Here is a 6,000-nt window from a genome sequence, read left to right as displayed (position 1 = left end):
TGCTGTGGGAGGCTGCACACCTCCCAGCCTGTGAGTCTTCCGCTTGTGCTGTCGGAGCTGGAATACGCTGGAAGATGCTGCTGCGGAGTTAGTACCTGCTTACACTGTAGATGTGTATGGAGAACAAACCGTCTTTTTAAAAGAATTTTAAATGCTACTTTTGGCTTCTGAATAGTTTTCTTGCAACTGTCAGGCCATCTGCTTGGAGAGGGGTCTGTGGAGTCATGAAAAGGATCTTAAAATGTACTCTCCTCATAAACATCTTTTGTTTGGAAAATCCACATGCATCACATAATGCAGTAAATGGCAGCACAGGCTGAACTGAAACATTTTTAAATGCCGAGGATGCAACCTTGGATACAGCTCCCCCCGCCCCCCGCCTCCCCTCTATTAATAAGCCCGCTTTAAATGCACACTTAGACACACTCTCTTACAGACTCAGATTGGCAGCACCCACCTGCTGGGAAACATGCTAAGATAACTTCCTTGGGTACATCCAAAATACCAAACTGGGTTGTGGGCAAAAAAGAAACAGGCTTCTGCAAAGCAGCTCTTTCAGAGATTACATCATACTGCCAGCCAATTTTCTGCCTACACTGCACCATTTTGTGTGATGTGTATGTGAAAAAAATAGCATACGTCTGTGTGTATACAAGCAAAAAGGTCAAATGAAAGGTGTGCAAGAACATGTAATTCTAACATTTCCTAACTTCTGGGAGATTAGCTTTTCAGTACTGCTTGGTACTTGAATATATATGATACATACACATACACATAAACATTTATTTTGTTGGCATGTTTAGAATATAAAACTGTATGTTGGAGAACAGTGTTGCATCGTCCTAATTTTTTTTTTCTATTTGTATCATTCTTTGGTCATTTTTGTTTACCTGCTTTTTGTTATTCTAATGTAAGTGCAAATATAAAAATTGTTATTTTTTTTTAACATATAAATGGAATAAAAGTTTCTGGCTTTTTTTTTTTTTTATAAACAAATTTCAGCAGGAATGTTGATGGTATGCTGTATAACAAGTAAAGAAGAAATACTGTTTAATTATCTTCCATATAAAATCCAATAAAACGTTCTGGCTTTTCTTATTTTTCTGTACTGGGGATTAACATCAGCGTCTTTGTGATGAGAAATCTGCATTCATGGCTCCTCTATTTAGATTTAAATAGGAATTATAGTTCTTGGCAGAAAGGGATCTGTCAAATATCACAGCATTTGTGGCAGGTGGTCACTGCATTGCTTAGTACAGACACTGCCTGCTTAACCATAGCCTGAAGTAAACATCAAAAGTCAATTATTCTCTTTGTAAATATTTTATTTATATTTTGGAGGCTAACGAACATCTTTTCAGTGCTTGGCTGAGACCTTCCTCCATGGATCAAAATCCTACTGAACCTGCATTTGGTGGTTAAAAATGTGTTTAGCAATCCAGGGATGCCGATGTAGCTACCAGCGTCTATTAGGCTTCATAACACAATCCTCTGCTTGGAAACCTTTAATGACTTGGCTGGGTTGAAGTGGACAGAGTTAAAACTTGTCATGGTTGTTATCATTGCAGCTGCCAATTAGTACGACAGTCATGTATTATTTTGCCAAAATCCCTTTCCCCAGTTAAACTGTATTTTGAATATAAATACTGCAAAAGAAAAGAAAAGTGTCTATTTCCTTTGATTTAATGTTTTGGGGGTGGGAAAGCAGAAGGTCTGGTTTACTAGAGAGATGAATGCATGTATAGCAGCCCTACGGAGGTAACTTGAATGCACACTGAGTAGAAAATGTGGAACAAGAGCTGAGCTCTGAGGGTCAAATGCCTTGGAGAAGTTTCTTGTTCCAGGGTAAATAAAATGACAGTATCTGGCAACAATTATGCATAAATGCCAGAATCTGTCCCAAAACCACTACCGTGGGAAAATATCTAAAGATGCTGCAGCACATTTTAGATCCTTAACTGAGTCCTATCTGAACTCTTTGGGCCATTAACTAATCAAATCATCTCACGTAAACAATGTTATAAAAATAAACAAGTACTTCTGCCTCCATAAATACATATTTAATATATTCACCTTAAAGAACTGGGATTTTCTTGAGTATTTACTCCTGATATTCAGGAAGCTGAAGGAGTACAAAATGCTAAGGAGAAGCAGAATTCTCTGAGATGGGGCTGTGGGTAATTTTCCCCGCAAGCCTATTTGGTGGTAAGTTAATTGACTCCCACATTACTGAAACTGCAATGTACTAAAGCACTGGGTGCTCGTTTTCATTTGCTATTTGACTGGCAAAGGCCATCTGTTCTACCCCATCCATCCACATGCACAGTGTCTATTGTTGTCAACAGGATTCACATACACGTGGATCAAGGCAAGCATGTGCATCAAACTGTTTTGATCTCTAGAACATGGATTTTTCATTTTCTTTGTTTCTTTGTGTTCGGCCAGTAATAATACTTGTCATTTGAGAATTCATATTGATCTTGTCATTGCCTTAAAATTGGATGACAATTACTATCTTTGTCAAAATTCGATCTGATGAAATGGCTCCAATTAGGAAGGAAAAAGAAGGAATCCATCACAGCAGGGAGGATTGCATTTGGCTTTAAAGTAGGGAAGCTTCTTTTAAAGGGGTACTGCTGGAACAATCAAAAGGGAAGAAATATAACAGAGATCAGGATATAAGCCTCAAAATCTTCAGAAATTTAGTGTGTATATGAAACGAGTAGGCACGTAATTTTTACAGTCCATACCTGCGTGCAAAATTGAGTTGGAGCTCCTCTGACAATAGACGCCAGTAACCGTTGTTTTCATTTTCTGATCTGGTCAGACAGACAGTGGCAGTTGACGTCAGTCTTCATGAATTTTCAAATCCAGTTCTGATCATCAGTATTATTATAATACATTATCAGGAGCAGATTTGCTGAAGTTCATGAAATGATAACAGCATAAATTGCATCATGGTTCCAGATACTGATCTCACCTTGAAACTAAATGTAAAAAGGCAGTATAAGAAGAAAAAAAGAAGTACACTTTCATTGCTACTAGCATTAAAGCAAGCAACTTATTCCTGCTAATTGTAAATAAAATTGTGCTTATTACAGATTATTATTGTTTTTTATAAATAAGCCCTAAAAATGAGTGTCATGTGTACGTGTATGGGTGGGGAAAACTTTTTCTAAAACAAATACCTTTGTTTCATGTTGTTATTATTATTATTTTTTCAATACAAAAGCTGTTTGTGATCTTCCATGGGCTAGAATCACTGCTGGTCTGTAATTCTGGTGAGCCCTTACCAGGGGGCTGTGAGATACATGCTTGTGTTTGGCTCTCCCTAAAGGACCAAAGTCTCCACCCACACTGGAGAATGATCTCAGCTCACGGACATTTTTTTGCAGGTTACTCTGAACTGGGCCAGTAAATACCATTTTAAATAAAAGTGTGGCATGAACTGGACTCTTAGAGTAGTACAGTTATGTGAGTTCTTGTACACAAGCCTACACACCTTACCTCCCATAAAAATCACATTTTCTTAACTACATGGAAGAGCTTCACAAGAGACCGAGGGAGCACAAACAAGCACACCACTCTTTTAGCAGGTGGTTGCTGTACAAACTAAAAATGTAGGACAAATATCATGCAGAGATGAGTCACCATGTCTTGTACAGCAGCAGGCCCCTTGTTAAAAGAAGCTGAGTGAGCTGGCACTAACAGGTCTTCCTCCAGCAAGCAAGGTGGACGTAATTCCTCTTTCCCCAAATCTTTCTGCCCCTCTCTGTTTTCATTAACTAAACCAATTTACTGACTCTGACCTACATTTGCACTAGTTCCAGGATGCAACAGACTGTGTTTCTGGGGAATTTGCTATTTGCTAAAAATTTTAATCCAACCCATTTGAAAATGCTGTATGCTAACTGAGCAAATAAGGCAATCAGAAAACTATACAAAACCCATGCAATTGTCCCGGACTTGTTTGCAACACACTACTATTAATGAGCATCTGGGATAAGCATGGTATCTTGCACTATGGATCTCATGATCTGTACAATAATGGCTGATTTTAATTGACTTTTGCTGCATATAGCTAATCCCAATTGGAGAAGTTCCAGGATACTGCTAGTGAAGAACTGTGGGTGGGTGCATGTTTTGAAGTGATGGTAAACATTGTGACATATACTGTGTGTACCACATATTCTCATATGCACATTTTGACTTTTGTTGCCTTAGCTTTCACACAGCATTTCTAACATAGACATTCCTATTTGCCAGTTTAAGTGGAAATCTGTTAATATGTGAATACTGCTCGCCAGCATGTACCACCATCACTGGACTTTCAGAACTTATCTTCTCCACGAAACAGCCATCTTGCATGCTCAAGGGTGCTCCACAGGACTATGGTATCTGTGCAAGTAAGACCGGCAGAACTGGGCAAACGAGGAGTGATGAGAGCTGCTATGAAAAACTGTAACTCCGAGACTTGCAACTCAGCTCATTATCATACACCAATTTCCAATGTAAGAAAATTTCACCAGGAAGGCCATGCTCTTTTACTGCCACAAATTCTTTTTTCCTTTCAAGAGATGCTGGTAACTAATGACAAGTTTGGTAAAGACACTTCAAGTGCTATGGATATTAAAATACCTTCAAAGGTCTGGGAGAAGGATCCAGAGTACCTGAATGAAGTACTTTAATGACTGGCCAGCCCCTCTACTTGAACTGCAACTCATCCTGAATCCACAATGACTTTTTGGGAACCTGGACTAGGCCAAGACTTACATATATTTTCAAATCTGATGCATTAAGAAGTCCCCTGCTATGCATCTCATTCTACTTAGCTGCAATATTGTGTGGCCAATATTCTACAAACAATTTGGTTTTAGGCTTTTTCTAGAAAAACATTTGCATCCCACACAGCATAAATGCAAGGGATTTATAGGAAATGAAACTGTGTGCATCCTCTCCCTAGCAATAAGGTGCCCAGAGCACAGGGAGGGTCCTCTGCTGCTGCCCACGCCACTGCCCATGCCTCCTGCAGACACAGCCAGAGAGCTCCTGATCCCATTGCAGCAGCTCCTCCACTCAACCAGAAAAAAGTAAAATAAAAAATAATATATATATAACAACACTTTTCCTCACTAACTGCAGCATTACCACTTCTCACAGAGACCACCCAGTTGCAGACAACTGTTAGGCAAGATTCATACAAGAGAAATTAGTATGTGAGTGCAGAATGAGGAAAGCAGTGCCAGTGCAAAAGTAGCTACTGAACACAATGAAATAAATGCTGGTGAATGAGTGTTTCTGTAAGGTTATACTTCCATCACATCCAATTCGAATGTTATCCAGCAAACTGCCTTGCCAGGAGCCTTCTTTGTATTGCAGGAAGCCATCTGTGATGGTAACTAAAATGGGAACAGAACAAGATTCACTATGAAATACTCGTCAGAGTACTCCCCTCAAGTGTGTGCTCTGTTGTTCCTATGTTGCCAGAAGCAATCTATCTCCAAAGGTGAGGAAGGCATTATCACTATGAGCCCCAGAACTATCCCAAATGGATATCGTGCCTTTCACCTATGGCCTGTCACTGGGAGTCCATAAAATCTCCACTCTTTTAACCATAATTTGTCCTTGGCTAGGACCATTAATTGCTATGGAGATGGTGGGTGTGACGATGCATCATTTTGAACAAGTTATCTAAAACCTCAGTTTCAGTCTTTTTAACATATCTTCTGGCAGAAAGTACTGATTGTTTTCATTGATCTCTGCTACTTCTGGTTTAATTTTTCTTTCTCTATCTCTGAGTCCCTATCTTATGTCTCTTTCCTTGCCAAACTATTCATTTGTTGCTGGATAATCATGGGTTTGTGTTTCAGATAGCTTCCTATTTTGTTCATGTTTCCGTTCTATTGTCCACATATTTTTCCTCTGCAAATTTTGCTGTATTGTGCAGTGGCAAGTGGCTATCAGCTAATGCCAATATTTCTCCTTGAGAATACTTTTTCC

The 6,000-nt window shown here is 39.2% G+C and overlaps 1 long non-coding RNA gene across 1 annotated transcript in view; it reads right to left on the bottom strand.

The window, feature by feature from the left end:
* Positions 1–2,017: 2,017 nt before the first annotated feature.
* Positions 2,018–6,000, bottom strand: part of LOC309883278 — a 61,504-nt gene continuing 57,521 nt past the window's right edge. The window contains exon 3 of the long non-coding RNA XR_014318428.1: positions 2,018–2,987. This is a non-coding gene — a long non-coding RNA (uncharacterized lncRNA). The remainder of the gene's footprint in view (positions 2,988–6,000) is intronic.

Source organism: Aythya marila (assembly GCF_965140915.1).
Source record: "Aythya marila genome assembly, chromosome: 13".
NCBI classification, from domain to species: Eukaryota; Metazoa; Chordata; class Aves; order Anseriformes; family Anatidae; genus Aythya; species Aythya marila.
The sequence above is the reverse complement of the archived record's forward strand: the minus strand, read 5'-3'. Positions and strand labels throughout refer to the sequence as shown.